Genomic DNA, 18,644 nt, shown 5'->3' with positions numbered 1-18,644 from the left:
TTGTTGTTGTCATTTGTCGTTGTTAGATAGGACAGAGAGAGATAGAAATAGGAGGGGAAGACAGAGGGGGAGAGAAAGACACCTACAGACCTGCTTCACCGCCTGTGAAGCGACCCCCCCCCCTGCAGGTGGGGAGCCGGGGGCTCAAACCGGGATCCTTACATCGGTCCTTGCTCTTTGCACCACATGCACTTAGCCCGCTGTGCTACCGCCCGGCTCCCTTCTCTTGGTTTTATTGCCAATTTTAAAACATAATTCATTAGATCAGATGTAACATGCTAATGCATAAAATTAAGCATCAAAGGAAAAGTAAAACTACAGTGACTTTTTGGAATAAATAATGAAGGAGGCAGGTATGGGAAGAAAAAGGGCAAGATCTGTTGGTAGTTGCATGTAACACACACGAGTAACACTTGCAGTGACAATTATAGGGACAAGATGGAAAAGAAAACTGTACAGGTAAGTTCTTCACTGAGATCCCCTATACTTGAAGATGAAGGCCATGATTTATAAACTGAGAAAGACCTGGGCAATACTATCCATTTTTGGAGAAAACATTTGTGCTGAAGCAATGCATACTTTCCAGATAGCTGTGTTGAGGAGGCAGATGTTTAGATAATATATAGCTGCTTAGCATTTCTGTAACACCTTTCATCTAAGAGGTGCAGAGTGTTACACAAACATTAACTAATAAATTAAATTTCATGACACCTCTGCATGACTGATAGACATAATAGCCATTATTACAGTAGGAAAGGTAGCCCCCTGCTCAAGGTGCTGAAGTCATTTTCTGAAAGTCATGAAGGGGAAGTGGCAGACTGCTTTAAAATGGAGTGCCAAGTTTTCCCCACACTCGCTCAATGTGCTTTTCCTCTCAAAGCAGGCCAGCAACTTCAAGAGCATGTCTCCTTCGAAAGAACAGTTATCAGTAATGCAAGGGGTGTAATGTAATGTACATCCTGGTTTCACTTCAGGAGGATATTACTTTAACTTAACTGGGAGATGGTGTGAACATAAGTCTCAGATCAAAGCCTTAACTCCTTTCTCTCTGGTTTACCCAGGAATTAATTTGTTTGCTAATGTTGGTCTCTTTCCTGGGATGACAGTAGCTCTGGAGTTACATGTTCATGTCACTTAATCCGATTATGCAAAAGACTTAAAATATTATAATATCACTAAACAATATTTACATGTCTGTGTAGGCATTAATGTAACTTTTATTGCTATTTTAATTTGGGGAAAGTCCATAAAAAGTCATTGAAAATAGTGTGACATCTTGATGAAAGATAGTGCCAAGGTCTTAGTAGACTCAGACTGACTTGCCAATAAAATCTTTTTACTCTAGTTACACATCATTATATATTTTTCTTTATGCTGTTTTCCTTCATTATCACAGCCTTGGTTTAGTTAACAACCTGCTAAGTAGTGGTATTAGATCTTTTTTCTTTTCTTTCTGATATCCCATATAATTTCCCCCAATAGAATAGTTAGGCAAAGGAAAACAAATCAATGAAGTTAGATATAAAGTCCTGGCATTCATAACCCCTTGTAGAAAGAAAATCTCTGTTATACAAAATTAAGGTGATTTGTAAGTTGAGGTACATTTCAAACTTCTCACAAGGGGTAGTTAGTTCATATCTCAATCGCTCATGTTTCTCTAACATGTACATTTTTGTATGAAAGAAGCAGAGTAGCATTCAACTCTGGCATGTGTAGTGCCAGATAGTGAACCTGGGGCCTCAGATATGACAATCTTGTTCTCTGTGGCTGAGCTCTCTCCTGGCCCTTCACATTTTAAGTTTCACATTTTTCTCGTGTCAGATAAAACTAATTATGTTTAGAAAGCACTTTGCACTGCTCAATATACTCCCACCCTTTTTCTCCCCAGTCTTTACAACATCCTAGCTGTGGGGTGTGTTGAGGTAACAGAGGTACCTCAACAGGTGAGGTGGTGAGATCCAGAACTGACCAGGTCTCCTTATTTCCACTGTGTGGCAGCAATGTGGACTTGGAAGTAGAAGCTGCTATAATGTAAATCTCTGTCCCAGAAACCAGAACATCCTCTTAGGGTGTACACTTACTGTTCATTTCTGACCCATGTGGCCATATATCCAGGGTCAAGGGAGAGGAAATGAGTAAGCAGATACAACTCTCTGGTCACTTAACAGCCTGAGCCTCAGCTACAGAGACATTAGTTTTCTCTTCTGGTCCCCACAGTTTCCTTGTAATTCTCTTGTGTACTAAGGATGCATTAAAGGAAGATTAAAGATCTTGCTGCTAGATCTTGTGATAAAAGAGAAACCAACCTGCAGCTCTCTGGAGCAGGAATTAGATCCTTTTTTAGCACCTGGTTCTGTGATTTGCTTTTTGGATCGTGCGTCCTAATCAGTCCAGGTGAGACTCATTTGTCTCACTTGAAGAATAAACCCAGAGTTAGCTGCAGTAACAATTCTGATTCTTAATCCTTGCTGTTGAGTTTTTAGGGGGAAAAATATAGTTTCTCTATTAAGAATTTGTACCACAACCCTTGAAGCAGCCATAACAAGAAGAAAAACTAAAAACAGCATATAAAACCAGTCCTGATCATCAGGGAATTTGTGTTTTGTGACAGTAGAGAACACGATACCTTATTCATTTAAGTCCCAGATTGCTTGAAAAGTGCTAGAGTTCCATGATTTTGCAACAACAAAAGAAAATCTATGCTACAAATTATGTTACGATTATCTCTTTTTAAAAATATTTATTCTCTTTTGTTGCCCTTGTTGTTTTATTGTTGTTGTCATTGTTGGATAGGAGAGAGAGAAATGGAGAGAGGAGGGGAAGACAGAGAGGGAGAGAGAAAGAGAGACACTTGCAGACCTACTTCACTGCTTATGAAGTGACTCCCCTGAAGGTGGGGAGCCAGGGCCTCAAACCAGGATCCTTACTCCGGTTTTTGTGCTTTGCGCAACATGCACTTAAGCCACTGTGCTATTGCCCTACTCCCAAGATTATCCCTTAAAACCATCAGTAAAATGAAAATTAACCTACCTAGTAAGGGAAAGTATTTTCAAAATATATATCGATATAAGGAATTCACACAATGCAATAACAAGCAAGCAGATCAACAATTGATTTTAAAAATGGGCAGAGGAACTGGATAGACAGTATTCCAAGAAGATATACAAATGGTCCACAGGAGAGCAGGTGGTGGTGCACCTGGCTGAGTGCACATGTTACAATGCACAAGGACCCACATTTGAGGCCCTGGTCCTCACCTGCAGGGGGATATCTTTGTGAGTGGTGAAGCAGGGCTGCAGGTGTTTCTCTGTCTCTCTTCCTCTCTGTTTCTCACTCCCCTCTGATTTCTGTCTCTAGCCAATAAGTAAATAAAAGATAATTTTAAAAATTAGAGGATATTGGGAGTTTGGCAGTAGCACAGCGGGTTAAGTGCATGTGGCCCAAAGTGCAAGGACCGGCAGAAGGATCCTGGTTCAAGCCCCCGGCTCCCCACCTGCAGGGGGGTCACTTCACAGGCAGTGAATCAGGTCTGCAGGTGTCTGTCTTTCTCTCCCCTTTTCTGTCTTCCTATCCTCTCTCCATTTTTCTCTGTCCTATCCAACAACAACATCGTCAATAACAACAATAGTAATAACTACAACAATTAAGAAAACAAAAAGGGTAACAAAAGGGAAAATAAATATTAAAAAGAAAATTAGAGGTTATTAAAATAGAACTTAAAAAAAAACAAATAGTCAACAAGCAGAGGATGGTGGTGGCAGTCTGGTAGAGTGTATGCATTACAATGCACAGGACCCTGACTCCAGCCCCCGGTCCACAGCTGCAGGTGGGAAGCTTCACAAGTGGTCTTGCAACTCACTCTATCTCCCTCTGTATCTTCCCTTTTGCCTCTTAATTTGTTTGTCTATCTAAAGTATATAATATAATAAAAATATTTTTTAAAGAAATGGCCAACAGGCACATGAGAAAGTTGCTTAATTTTACTTGTAATCAGGGACAACCACAATGAACAATCACCTCACCTGTTAGAATGGCTGTCATCAGTGGGATAAAGAATAGGCACGCTATCAAGGGAAGGGACTGGATACGGAGTTCTGGTGGTGGGAACTGTGTAGAAATGTACCCCTCTTATCCTATTGCCTTATCAATATTTCCATTTTATAAATAAAAATTTTAAAAAAGAATGGTTGTCATCAAAGACATGTTATAGCAAGTGCTGGTGTGGTTGCTGAGAAAAATAAACACTTGTGTTGGTAGGAATGGAAGTTAGTTCAGCTAGTGTGGAAAACAGAAACAATATGGAACTTCCTAAAAAAAAAACACATAGAAATACCTTATGATCTAGCAGTTCCATTTCTGTGTGGCTGATCCTTGAAGAGTGACTCTAGCTGTATCTACATCTTTGGGTTCCTCCCTAAAGAGGTAAGGTCATGTGTGATACAGTAAAACCTAACCATGGGATCTTCAAACTAAACCAAGTTCCCAAATAACTTGGTTATAATAATACTTATCTATTATCATCTTAAACTCTAACGCAGCAAGGAGCCTTTCTCACTCTCTGTAAAATCCATATTTCTTAATCCTAGAAATCCTCTGGGGCTTTGCTCATTTTTCTTCATGCTTCTCTTGATCCATACTATTTGGTACTGCATCTGCTGATCTCAGCCAAATCAATGCAACATTGCCACCTCAACTTGTTTCAGTTTGGACTGTGTCCAGAGATGCCAGGCCTGGGATGTCAACCCTTCAGCTCCAATACTCTGGTGAGAACTTTTTAGCTCATATGACTCCTTAATTACAATTCAGGTGGTGCACTTCCTAACAAAACCACAGAACCTAGGTATAGACCAGGGCCCAAAAGATAGGGCACATATGCACATCTGTCCATAAAAGAAAACATATACCTTAAAGTGAAAGTGCACAATAGTCTGCAGTGAGTAGACTTAGACTCAATAAGTGCAGCAAGCAAATAGAAAGACCTAAAAAAAAGACACCATAAAGTACCTAATCAAATAGTTTCTACTTAGAGATAGATACCCCTCTTTCCTACTTCTTAATGCACATATCTCAATCACTCTAAGGCTAACATTGTCAGATAAAGTAAGGACTACAAAAGCTGAGTAAGGGCAAGAGACCAATATACTTTAATAATAGTTCTCTTTGTTACTAGTAGGCCACCCCATCACCCAAGGCCCTAGTGAGGGAATCCTGGGATTCTCACATAGACATGATAGGCCTAGACCTCTCATAGGTCCCTCTCGCCTCCATCACTGGTTATCTCCAACAGGAACAACATCATAAATCCTTTTGTGGGCCTCTATAGGACCTTGCCCTCAATGTGGAACAATAATGGTAGGAACTGCCCCACTCTCCAAAGGGAGACTGGGTCAACATACTCTGCCACTTTAGGAAGACTGGTCCTGAAATGAGTGCAGCTTAGAATGTTCCCAGCTATGACCATGCAATGGGAGCTCAGACTGACAGGGCTGCTGAGGTTACACAGGCTCCTGTACTAAATATGAATGGATATGGGCCATAGGGTGGCACATCAGTGGGATTTACAGTTCACAATATTTATATACTTTCCCGTTATTTGAGAGCTGCTTTCTGCCCTGACCCATCTTTCAAGTCATATTCTCAATTCTGATACCATCTTCCCAGACTATACTTTTAGCCCACCTGCATATTAGCTGTTGGGCTTAGACAAAAATTAGTGAGGTCATGGGCCCCTTATAATATACCTAAAGTAGACTTCCTAGCTTCTTTCCACACAAAGACTTTTAGTCTCATCTGCTCTATTTGTACCTTTAGGTTCCTGATTACTAAACAATTTGTTCTGCTTTATATCTTAATGCTTTTCAGCCACAAAATAGCAAATGCTACCATGATGCCAACCTGACTTCCCTGGGCAAATGACCTCACCACTGTGTCCTGGAGCCTCACCTCTCCAGAGTCCTATCCCATGAGGGAAAAATAGAAACAGTTTGGGAGTATGGACTGACATGACAATATCCATGTTCAGTGGAGAAGTAATTACAGAAGTCTGACCTCCTGCCTTCTGCATACCAGAAAGAATGTTGGTCCATATCCTTGAGGGATAAAGAATAAGGAAGTTTCTAATGGAGGGGATGGGACACTGAACTCTGGGGGTGGGAATTGTATGGAATTGTACTGCTCTTATGCTACAATCTTGTTAATCATTATTAAATCACTAATAAAAAATTAGGCTTTTGGATATGAACATTTTACTGCATGAATTTGAGTCAATTTTCTGAATGTCAGAGAGTAGATGAGGGTGTACCTACCACTGTTCCTTCAGCATTCATCTTGAGAATCCCCCAGAATAAAAATGCACTCACGAACTGGTGAAATAATTCACCTGGATAGTGTGTTGCTTTGCCATGTATGCACCACAGGTTCAAGCTTATCCCCTACCACCAGATCGAAGGGAGCTTCAGTATTGTGATATATTTCACTCTCTCTGCACCTCTGTCTCTTCTCTAGATAAAAACAAGTGTGTTCACATGCTAGGCCAAGCACTTCAGAAGTCTCTTGTAGCATATTATATTCTTGTCTGCTCAGGTAATTCCTTCCACACCATTCAAAGCATTCTGGTCTCTGTTTCTCTCTTTTTCTTTAAATTTATTTATTTATTCCCTTTCATTGCCCTTGTTTTATTGTTGTAGTTATTATTGTTGTTGTTGGATAGGACAGAGAGAAACGGAAAGAGGAGGGGAAGACAGAGGGGGAGAGAAAGACAGACACCTGCAGACCTGCTTCACCACTTGTGAAGCGATTCCCCTGCAGGTGGACTCGAACCGGGATCCTTACGCCGGTCCTTATGCTTTGTGTGGCACCACCTGTGCTTAACCCTCTGCGCTACAGCCCGACTCCCTGTTTCTCTCACTTTTTTTTTTTAGTTTGTATAATAAACAAATGGAATTAAAGCATTTCATATTTAATAAGTTTATGGGTTAAATTATTGTACATTTATATATACTTATATTTTTATTTGTATATGTATGCATCATATTAAAAATAATTATATATTTGATATACTGTCATACTTTGGCCCTTGTCAGCTTCAAAACTCATCAAATTCAGTGACTGATACATTTCAACATGGAAAAATGCTTCTGTAGACCTGATGCTTGCTTGTCACTTGGGTGGGGAGTCCCCTTTTTCTCTCTAGGTGGTGACACCAGGGTGGCACGGGGTAGCAGACTGGGCACTGTGAAGTGCTGTGGGCATAGTACCTGGACCCAAGTGGAGCTGGTTAAGGATTAGACACTAAGAGCTGAAATGTTATGCATGCACAAACTATTGTATTTACTGTCAAATGTAAAACATTAATTCCCCAATAAAGAAATGGAAAGAAAAGAAAAAGAAAGACATAGGAACATGTCTCCCTGGTGCATACCCACTGTTTCCAGGGCAACATTGATAAGGTAGCAGTCTCCCCAAGGATGAGCCCAGCCTGAGATGTAGCCCAAATAAAATCTGTGGGTTCAGAAACAGACTATTTCATTTTTAAAAGACTTTCCATATTAAAAAAAAAAAATCAGTACTTGGCATTTGTGTCTCTCACTCTTTCTGCCTTTTGGAAACAATTAATAGCAAATAATGAGATACCATTGTACCTGTACAAGTGTAAAATTCAGTGCATCAAAATATATCATATATATACCACTCCTTTATCTTAACTATATTTTTATTGACAGCAGGGTTATCACTGGGGCTAAGGACTTGCATGATGATTCTGTGCTCCAGTGACCACTTTCTCCTTTTTATTTTATCTGAAAGGACCGAAGGAAATTGAATTGGAAATAGAGAGTGAGATAGAAAGAGAAATATCTGTGGACCTTCTTCACCATTTGTGAAGCTTTTCCATATAGGTAGGGATCGGGAGTTTGAACCCAAGTCCTTGAACATAATAACTTACATGCTCAACTGGATACACCACTACTTTTTTCCTGTTACTATTTTTTTCCTATTACTATTTTTTTCCTTTTAATGGCCATAATACCTTTCAGGGAAGTTGACCCTGGGAACTCTCATGTGCATAGCTTATGTGTTACACTATGTTATCTTCCTAGCCCTTAACATTCATTCTTTGCTTATATCATAATAAAATAAACCTAACACAGTGTTTACCAGTTAGCCATTTTTGAGTGTACATTAATATGGTTGCAGTGTTGTATAACCATCACATCTTTCTTAATTAAGCTAATATCAGTCAAAACTGAATGTGGTGAATGTGGGCAAAGGGGATTTAGAGGTAATTTTGTGTTAGTGTGGAAAGTGATCTATAAAATATTTGACTGTACCTTTTCTTACTTAAAAAAAAATAATTTATTTATTTTTAATATTTATTTATTTATTAGAAACATAAAAATTGATAAGGGTAGGGGAGAGAAAGAGACAGAGAGACACCTGCATCCCTGCTCCACTACTCATGAAGTTTCTCTCCTGCAGTGGAGACCAGGAGCTTGAACCTGGGTCTTTGTACACTGTAATGTGTGCTTTCACCAGGTGCATCACCACCCAGCCCCCCTTTAAAAAATTTTTTTAGTGATTTAATATTGATTTACAAAATTATGAGATAACAGGGGCATAATTCTGCATTTTTCCCATCACCAGAGTTCTGTATTCTTATTCCTTCCATTGGAAACTATAATAGTTCTCCCAAGGTTGCACATATGAGTTGACTATTATATCTGTAACTGTCTATAATTTAACACGTTTTCCCATTTTTACTATGGTCCTGCCCTCTCTTCCTTTCTAAGTCATACCTACACCTATTACTACTTCTGAATGTCCTTCCTTTTTTTTCTTTAGGTCCTGAGAGAATTGGAGTTCAGAGCTCTCCGGCCATCTTCCCTATCATTTCTCTCCTTCTGAGAGTATGGACCAAAGATCTTTATGGGTTGCAGAGTGGAAAGTCTGGCTTCTTTAATTGCTTCTCCACTAGACATTGCATTGGCAGGTACATCCAAAACTCCAGCCTGTTTCTATCTTTCCCTAGTTGGTTAGGGTTCTGGAGAAGTGAGGTTCCAAGACATATTGGTGAGGTCATCTGCCTAAGGAAGTCAGGATGGAATCATAATAGCATCTGCAACTTGGTGGATGAAAGGTAGTAAGATATAAAACAGGACAAAATGATTAATGAACAGGAACCAAAAAGCAGGAATAGAGCAGATGATAATAGGGGTCTTTGGGTGGAAAGAAGTGAGAAAGTCTATTTAGGGGCCCATGACTTTTGTAGTTTTTGCTTGAGTTTGATATCTAGCATGGAGGTAGACAAAAAATATTGTCTGGGAAGATGGTTTCAGAGTTGAGAATAAGGCTATATAGTTGGATTAAGGCAGAAAGTAGTTTCAAAACTTGAAGAAAATTTATAAATAAAAGTAACTGTTTACCTCATCAACCTGACCCAGGACCCATATATATTCATATTTAGTATAGGAGCCTGTTTAACCTCTGAATCCCTGTCATTCTGAATTCACAGTTTATGGTCACAGCTAGGAATATTCTAGATGCCCTTATTTCAGGACCAGTGTTCCTATGTGGCAGCGTAGGATGACCCAGCCTCCCTTTGAAGAGTGATGTAATCCCTACCATTGCAACTTTATAGTGAGGATAAGTTCTTAGAGTGGCCCACAAGAGGGCCTATGCTGACGTTCTTCATGGAAGTGACCAGTGATGTGGAGAGAAGGATTTATTTGAGGTCTAGGTCCATTATATTTATGTGAGAATACAAGGATTTTTCTAACTAGAGCCCCAGATGATGGAGTGGTCTGGTATTAACCAAAAAGACCAATACTAAGTGGGGCAGTCTCTTGCCCTAATCTAGCTTTTGTGGTCCTTTCTTTATCTGATGAGCTTAGAATTTCTCCCAGTTGTTAAAATATTGATTGTCATTTGTTGTATCCAACCTGGTATTAGGTTTATATGTTCTGCCTTCTTTGGGCCTTTCTACTACATTTCCAAGCTTATTAGGTCTAAGTCTAATTGTTTAGAGAATTTATGATGCCTTCTTCAGACCCTTCTACTAGGATCCCAGACTTATTAGGTTTAAGTCTAATCACAGAGGGCTATTAAGCACTTTACTTTGAGGTACATGATAGTCCCTTGTTTATGGACATGTGTACACCTATACCCAGTACCCTAGGCTCTACTAGCTGTACCTTTTCTTGGCACACTGTAGTAATTGACAATGCTAATTTTAGAGTAGCACTGCTTTCATCACCACTCAAATTGTTGGTTTGTGTTCAGAAGTAGACTGTCCTGAACTTTGATTCAGTGTTGCCCAGTTAGATAGTTTTAGAGATCTTTAATAGTATAGAGGTCCCTTTCCAGCCTGGATTAATTTTCAGCAAAGGTTCTTTAGCTGATACAGCTTTGCCCACAGAGGCAAAAACGCCCCCCTCAGGCCTTCCCTTGGCAGCACACTGTTTCTTGTTGCTTGCTTACATGTTCCTCCATGTTTGTGCCAGTTTCTTTTTTGAAAATGCCTGTACGATATAGGTTTCTGTTCACCCCACACCCCTGATACTGTGGTCATTTAGTTAAAAAGAAAAGGGGGAATATGTTGGTATTCTTCATATTGGTTTGGTCCCCTTCCCCCCACCTCTAGGAGATTGTGGTTTAGCCCTGCTAGTTTCGCAGGCTGTCTTGTCCCCGCCCCCGGAACCCCTACAGAGTTCCAGAGTTCTTGGCGCAGCCACGTGAGGAGAAGGATGCAGGAGAGATCTGTGTGGTGATTAGTTTTGGTTAGTTTATGAATCGTTGTTTGTGAATAAAGAAATACAGCTTCCCGGCCCAGCCGTGTGTCCGCGGGTCTCTGTTCACCACTGTGAAGCTAGCCTGGCCTGCCGGTGCCCCCGAAACTTAAACAACACATAAGTAACTGTTCCCCAGTGCAATTAGGAAGTTAAATAAATTTCTCTTGTCAGTCAACTCCTAATAAATTAAACTTTCTTTTATGTAACCCCAGTTAAATTGGAATTGCCTTGGCAATTAGGAAATTATTTATTTGCCAGTGTGCTTCTGCAATTGCATTCTAGACAAATTCATCACCCTTAGATCATCTAAGAGGAAACCCCATTCTATTTTCCACACTTGTCACATTTCTTAGTCACTGAGTCTGCCTAAGAGGCCCATTCCTGGGCTGAAGAGATAGCATAATGGTTATGCAAAAAGAGTTTTATGTCTGAGACACCAAATACCTTAGGGTCAATACCCAACACACCAGAGCTGAGTAGTGCTCTGGGAAAAAAATGTTCCATCCCTTCAAGCAATAAATAAATAGTCATCAGGAGCTGTTGACAATGATTAGACAACTGATGTCTTGTTCCCAACCTTTTGGAATTTTTTAAAAAATATTTTTTCACATAACTTTTCTAAAAATATTTTAATCTACTTATTAATTTTTTTATATTACAGAATTACATGTCAACAAGGGTTTAATCCATACCATTCCCACCACTAGAGTTCTGAATCTTCACTCTCCTCACTGCAATCCACCGCAGTTCCTCTAAAGTTATAGACATGGGCCAACCATCTTCTCTACAACTATCTGTCCACATTTATACATAGTTACCCCTTTTTCTGACTCAATCCTCTCTTCTCCTTTAAGCCATTTATAACATTGTAGTTACCTACATATGTCCCTCTCTTCCTTCTCTCTCTCTGGGTGCTGTTGGAGCTGAAGTTCAGAGCCTTCTTATATTCTTTATCCTATCACTTCTCCCCTGCTGGGAGTATGGATCAAGGTTGTTTATGGGGAGGCTTCTGTAGCTGCTTCTCCACTGAGCATGGGTCTTGACAGGTTGATCCCAACCCCCAGTCCGTTTCTATCTCCCCCTAGTGGACCAGAGCTCTGGAGATGCAAGGGTCCAGGACACATTAGTGAGGTTGTCTGCCCAGAGAAGTTGGGATGGAGTCATGCTTGGTAGCATCTGTAAGTTGGTGTCTGGAAGCTGTCCATGACCTAATAGGAGACAAAAATGGTTAGTGAACAGGAACCAAAAAGTAGAATTAGAGCAGATGAAATTAGGGATTTTAGGGTAGAAGAAAGCTAGGAATTTTGGAATAATTAAAAGCTAAGTGACTTAGATACCCGCCATTAAGAATATCCTTAAGACTTATTTTATTTATTTATTTATTTAAGAAAGGAGACATTAACAAAACCGTAGGATAGGAGGGGTACAACACAGTTCCCACCACCCGATCTCCATATGCCATCCCCTCCCCTGATAACTTTCCCATTCTCTATCCCTCTGGGAGTATGGACCCAGGGTCGTTGTCAGTTGCGGAAGGTGGAAGGTCTGGCTTCTGTAATTGCTTTCCCACTGAACATGGGCATTGACTGGTCAATCCACACTCCCAGTCTGCCTCTCTCTTTCCTTAGTAGGGTAGGTCTCTGGGGAAGCTGAGCTCCAGGACACATTGGTGGGGTCATCAGTCCAGGGAAGTCTGGTTGGCATCACGCTGGCATCTGGAACCTGGTGGCTGAAAAGAGAGTTAACATACAAAGCCAAACAAATTGTTGAACAATCATGGACCTAAAGGCTGGAATAGTACAGATGAAATATTGGGGGGTAGTCACTGCAGACTATTATGTATTTCTGCTTTCAGGTATATATTTTGCCCTGGTTTATGGACACGTGTGAACATATGCTCTATCTCAGGGTACCTGGTCTATGTCTAGGTTTGGGGACTTTATTAGGAAGTGGACCACCTGGAATGGAATTAGAGAATACTATGAAAGGAAAGGTCTCACCCGAGTGATGAAGCTGAAGGGTTGTCATTCCACACCTGAAGTCTCCGGACACAGTCTGAAATGAAGCATGCTGGGGTGGCACTCATTGGGTTGATTAGGTTGTGATTATTGGATGCAATATTTGATATGAATTGAGAGAAGCATGCAGGAAACTGCACCCCACCTTAAGGTTCCAGGACTGGGGGAAATATAGGCTCTATAGTGGAAATGTGAGGTTCCTGTTGTTTTAGGGTTCAAGAAGACAATGGATAGTTATTGTTATTATCACATTATTTGGTAATTGGGTTAACTTTGAGAAGTCCCTTTGTTAGGATTTGCTGTATAATACCCACCATCCTGTATATAGCTGTGCCACTGGTGGCTTCTGTTCTACCTGGTCTAGACTTTTGAGAGAGTCAGCATGTCAAAGACTCAGCCTATGTATTAAAAAGACTCATTCTGTGTTTTAAAAAGTTTGAGACATACAATCTATTTTTCCCCTCTCATATTAATTAATGATTTATATGACTACACTTTAATAGGAGTGTACATAAACACCATTCCCACCACCAAAATCCCAATCCAATCCCACCCACCCATCCCTACCACCACCACCCCCTACAGCCCCGGGAAGCCGAATGTCCACCCTCCCCCTCACCACAGGGTTTTTACTTTGGTGCCCTACACTTGATTTAATCAGATCTTGCTTTTAGTTTCCCTTTCTGTTCTTCTTTCTCAACTTCTGTTGATAAGTGGGATCATCTCATACTAATCCTTATCTTTCTGATTTAGCTCACTTAACATAATTCCTTCTAGCTCCATCCAAGATGGGTCAGCTAAGGTGGGTTCATTGTTCTTAATAGCTGCATAGTATTCCATTGTGTATATATACCACAGCTTTCTCAGCCACTCATCTGTTGTTGGGCATCTGGGTTGCTTCCAGGTTTTAGTTATTATGAATTGTGCTGCTATTAACATAGGTACACATATCTTTTTGATTGGGCATTATGGAATCCTTGAGGTATATCCCCAGGAGAGGAATTACTGGATCATATGGAAGGTCCATGTCTAGCCTTCTGAGAGTTCTCCAGACTGCTCTCCACAGAGGCTGGAGCAATTTCCATTCCCACCAGCAGTGCAGAAGGGTTCCTCTGTCCCCACAGCCTCTCCAACATTTGTTGCTGCTGTTCTTTTTGATGTATGCCATTCTCACAGGAGTGAGGTGGTGTCTCAGTGTTATCTTAATTTGCATTTCTCTGACAATCAGCGACCTGGATCAATTTTTCATATGTTTGTTAGCCTTTTGGATCTCCTCTGAGGTGAATGTTTTGTTCATATCCTCTGCCCATTTTTGGATGGGGTCATTTGCTTTGTTGGTGCTAAGTTTGCTGAGCTCTTTGTATATTTTGGTGATTAGTCTCTTGTCTGATGTATGGCATGTGAAGATCTTCTACCATTCTGTGAGGGGTCTCTGTGTGACAGTTTCTTTGGCTGTGCAGAAGTTTTTCTATTTGTTGTAGTCCCATTGGTTTGTTTCTGCTTTATTCTTCCTTGCAATTGGGTTTGTTTCATCAATGATGCCCTAGAGGTTTAGGTGGGAAAGTGTTCCACCAATGTTTTCCTCTAAGTATTTGGGTTATGTTTTCTGATTCATCCTCCCACTCTGTGCCTTTTGATGAGTGAGTTTAAGCCATTGACATTTACTGTTATTATTGATTTAATGTATTGTAGTGCCATTATTAAACAGTTTTTTATTTGTTCTGATATATTGCAACTATTATAGTGATGTTCTTGTTTATAGGAGGTCTTTTAGAATCTCTTTCAGGGCAGGCTTGGTAATGGTTGCCTCCTTTAACTGTTGTCTGTCTAAGAAGGTTTTGATCCCTCCATCTAGTTTGAATGATAGTCTAGCAGGATATATTATCCATGGTTGAAATCCTTTTTCATTCAGGGCTCTATAGATAGCTTGCCATTCTCTTCTGGCTTTTAGAGTTTGAGTGAAGAGTCTGCTGATAGTCTTATGGGTTTTCCGCTTTATGTGATTTTTTGTTTCTCTCTTGCAGCATTTAGGATCCTTTCTTTATCCTCACTTCTTTTCCTTGTAACTATGATGTGTCTTGGTGTCTTCAGGTCTAGATTGACTCTGTTTGGGACTCACTGGGACTCTTGAATATTAATGTCCTTTCTGTTGTTCAGGTATGGGAAGTTTTCTTTTATAATTTCCTCTAGAATGTTTACTTCCCCTTCCTCTCTTTCTTCCTCTGGCAGGCCAATTATAAGAATGTTACTCCTTTTGAGATCATCCCATATGTTTCTGTTGTTGTTGTCAGTGTCTCTCAATCTCTTTTTGAGCTCTTTCACCTCTTTCTTAGTTTCCACTAGCTCATCCTCTGTCTGGCTAATTCTGTTTTCTGCTTCTGTTAGTCTTCTTTCCCTTCCCTCACCTACTTTCTTCAGTTCAGCTATTTCAGCTTTCAGTTCTCTAATTACCTCAATGTAGTTAGTATTTTCCTTGTGGGTCTCATCAGTTGTTTCCCTAATACTGCTAGCCCTTTCCTCCAAAGTTGTTTTCATTTCTGTGATTAATAAGTTTATTATTGCTTGCATACTTTTCTTATCTGTGGTTACTTCTGGCTGATTTGTAGTTTCTTCTGGGCTCTTGTCTTCATTCATTGTAGTAGCAGTTTTATTTGCTCTTGGTTTAACCATTTTTTTATTAATATGTTTTTTATTTTTATGTTCTGTTGTTCATCAGTTGTTGTCTTTTGAGTACAAATCACACTATACTAAATACCTTTATGACAAATTACCACCCTTGGAAATTACAATAGTAACTGAAGCAAGGATTGAAGTTTAACCAATATCAGTTATCCAAATAATGCCTCCAGTCCAAGAAAATATAACAACCAAATCTATGCTCCACCCAAGGAAGATGGGTCCTGAAATAGGAGCAGCTGGAATGTTCCTACTGATGACCACAGGATGTGAGATCAGATCTAGAGGGATGCAGAGGTCACATAGGCTTCTATGGTGAATATGGGCCCCAGATCCCATCAAACCAATGGGGTTTAAAGCCAACAATATGTATACAACTTTCCCATATTTGGAAGTTACTCTCTTCCCTGATCCAACTTTCTGGTCCTTTTTCCAGCAATTACATCATCTCCCCAGACAATAACTTGGATCCACTTGCATATAAGATTTCAGGCTCAGGGAGAAAAACAAACAAAAAATACTAGTAGTGTCATGGGTCCTTTGGAATATAACTAAAATACACTTAGTAGCTATTTACAAAATGGAGGACCCCCCCCCAACTCTTCTGTACCATTCCAGCCTTTAAGTTCATGATTTGTCAACAACTTGTTTGGCTTTATATGTTAACTCTCTTTTCAGCCATCGGGTTTCACATGCTACCATGATGCCAAACAGACTTCCCTGGGCAGATGACCCCACCAAGTTATCCTGGAGCCCTGCTTCCCCAGAGCTCTGCTGTTGGGTAGTATGCCAGCTCCCCCTGGCTTCTGCTTAACCAAGCACCTGTATGCCTGTATAGGGATTGGTTTGATCCCACTCAAAGCTGTGGTCTATTTACATAAATGACTTTTACATTTACATAAAGCACCACCTTCCCTCCAGGGCATTGGTGGTTCAGTGGTAGAATTCTCACCTGCTCCGCCCCCTCTCCTTGTCACACCCTGATCTTCCACCAGTCACTTTTCGCTCCACCCTCTCTATGTCACATCCTGTTCACACCCTACTTGGGAAGTATATATAAAGACAACATTGTTTGTTTTAGTTTTTAGTTTAGCTTAGCTCAGCTTAGATTGTGCTGTGTCCTGCATGAATAAAGAGATACTGCGGTACAACCCAGCCATGAGTCCTGGGTCGTCTGTCTCCCATCAATGAAGCTCAGCCCGGCACTCTGCCCCACTAGGGAAAGAGAGAGGCAGGCTGGGAGTATGAATAAACCTGTCAACGCCCATGATCAGTGGGGAAGCAATTACAGAATCCGACCTTCCTCCATCTGAATCCCATAATGATCCTGGGCCCATACTCCCAGAGGGTTAAACAATATGAAAGCTATCAAGGGATGGGATGGGATATGGGGTTCTGGTGGTGGGAATTGTTTGGAGTTGTACTCCTCTTATCCTATGGTTTTGTCAATATTTCCTTTTTATAAGTTTAAAAAAAAGTAAATCAGACAAAAAAAGTCCCCCTAGGGGATTTTAAAAAAGGAAGAAGACAGGGACACAACAACAACAAAAAATAAAATTACTGTCCAGTATCTCTGATAAACATAGATGCTACAATATTGAACAAAAAATCTAGCCAACCAGGTGCAGCAGTATATTAAAAAGACTGTACCTCAATAATAAAGGAAAAGTCCTTGCACCGTGTAGACCAACGTTCCCTACCCTCATCTTTCAAGTGCAAGTTCTGCAATGTCTGTGAAGGGGAACCTGAAGTTACACATCTGCATTAAGCACAGTGGGAATAACTTCAAGAGTTCGCACTCTGACTTCCTGGGTGACAGCAAAGCCACCCTCTGTAAGCACAGTCTGGTTCACCTATTTGAGCACCCTGGGAAGTGCTCTGAGTGCATATAGTCTTGTTTCAGCAAGGCTGCCTTGGAATCTATTGCAGGGAGCTCCCTTTCAAATGCAATTACTGCAGCTTCCACACCAAGCGGCCCAGCAACCTGAGCCTTGGAGATGAAAGACAAAGGCCGGCAGAGCAGTCCGGCAGGTGGCCAAACTGAAGCCAAGAAGACTTTCCACTGTGATATCTATAAGGCCTCGTTCACACAGGAGGACTCACTCTGCAGTTATAAGAGGCAGCACAGTGAGTACAGTGAGAATAATGCCATGGTGCTGCAGTTTCAGATAGATTCCAGCAAGCATCCCACCATGGCCCTCACAGTGGGGCACCTCCAAGTACCACTTTAGCCCAGTCAGGTGCCCAGTTCATTGAGGGGAGAGTAAAAATCATCGTGGGGCATCAAGTGGCCCAGGCCAACAGCATTATCCAGGCTGCTGCTGCTGCAGTGAACATTGTGCTACCCGCCTTAATGACTCAGAACCCAGAGGAGCTGACAGGGAACAGCCGGCTGCAGATTCTGTACCAGGTCAATCTGATTGCCCCTCCCCAGGCCTCAGGGTGCCCTAGCAAAACAGCTGCAATGCACAGCTGGCAGTCCTCCTGACTACTCCTGACCAAGCAAATGGAGCCACCTTGCACCAGACCCTAATTCCCACAGCCTCATAGGGCCTGCAGGAAGGCTCTGGCAGCCAGACTTTATATTACCAGCACACACACTATATGCACTGACTTTGAAGGCCTTAATGCTTTGATTCAGGAAGGGACAGCTAAAGTGACAATGATGAGTGATGGGAGCCAGAACATTGCTGTGGCCACCATGGCTGTACCTATATTCTCCTCTTCCCAACAAGAATTACCCAAGCAGACTTACTCAGTCATTCAGGGAGGAGCCCACCCACCTCTGCTCTGTTCCACAGATTCCATCCCAGATTAGTACTTTAAAAAAACAAAGAGAATAAAAGAAAAATCAGGAGATGGGGGAAAAGAGTGACAAAAAGAGAGAGAAGAAGAAAAAGAGAAGGAGGAGGAGGAGGAGGAGGAGGAGGAGGAGAAAAGGAAAAATCCCAAGTAGAATTCTCTAAGAGATTGGCTTTTAATATTTTTAAGGACTGCTTGTTTCAAACTAACCCTTCATCTCTACCCTGTAATAAATTGTAATTTGGTACTGATTACTGTAATTTTTTTTACTACAAAATAATTTTGAGACCACCTTGGAATGAATAGCTATGTTGGGACTATTAGAAAATCTGAAATGTCGTCAAGATGATTCAGATTAGGGATT

At 40.9% G+C, this 18,644-nt stretch overlaps 1 pseudogene; it reads left to right on the top strand.

Annotated features, from left to right (window-relative positions):
* Positions 1 to 438: 438 nt before the first annotated feature.
* Positions 439 to 18,296, top strand: LOC103122506 (uncharacterized; annotated as a pseudogene).
* The last annotated feature ends 348 nt before the right edge of the window (positions 18,297 to 18,644 follow it).

The sequence above is a fragment of the Erinaceus europaeus genome, chromosome 16 (assembly GCF_950295315.1).
Source record: "Erinaceus europaeus chromosome 16, mEriEur2.1, whole genome shotgun sequence".
Taxonomy (NCBI): domain Eukaryota; kingdom Metazoa; phylum Chordata; class Mammalia; order Eulipotyphla; family Erinaceidae; genus Erinaceus; species Erinaceus europaeus.
This window is presented reverse-complemented; position numbering and strand designations above follow the sequence as displayed.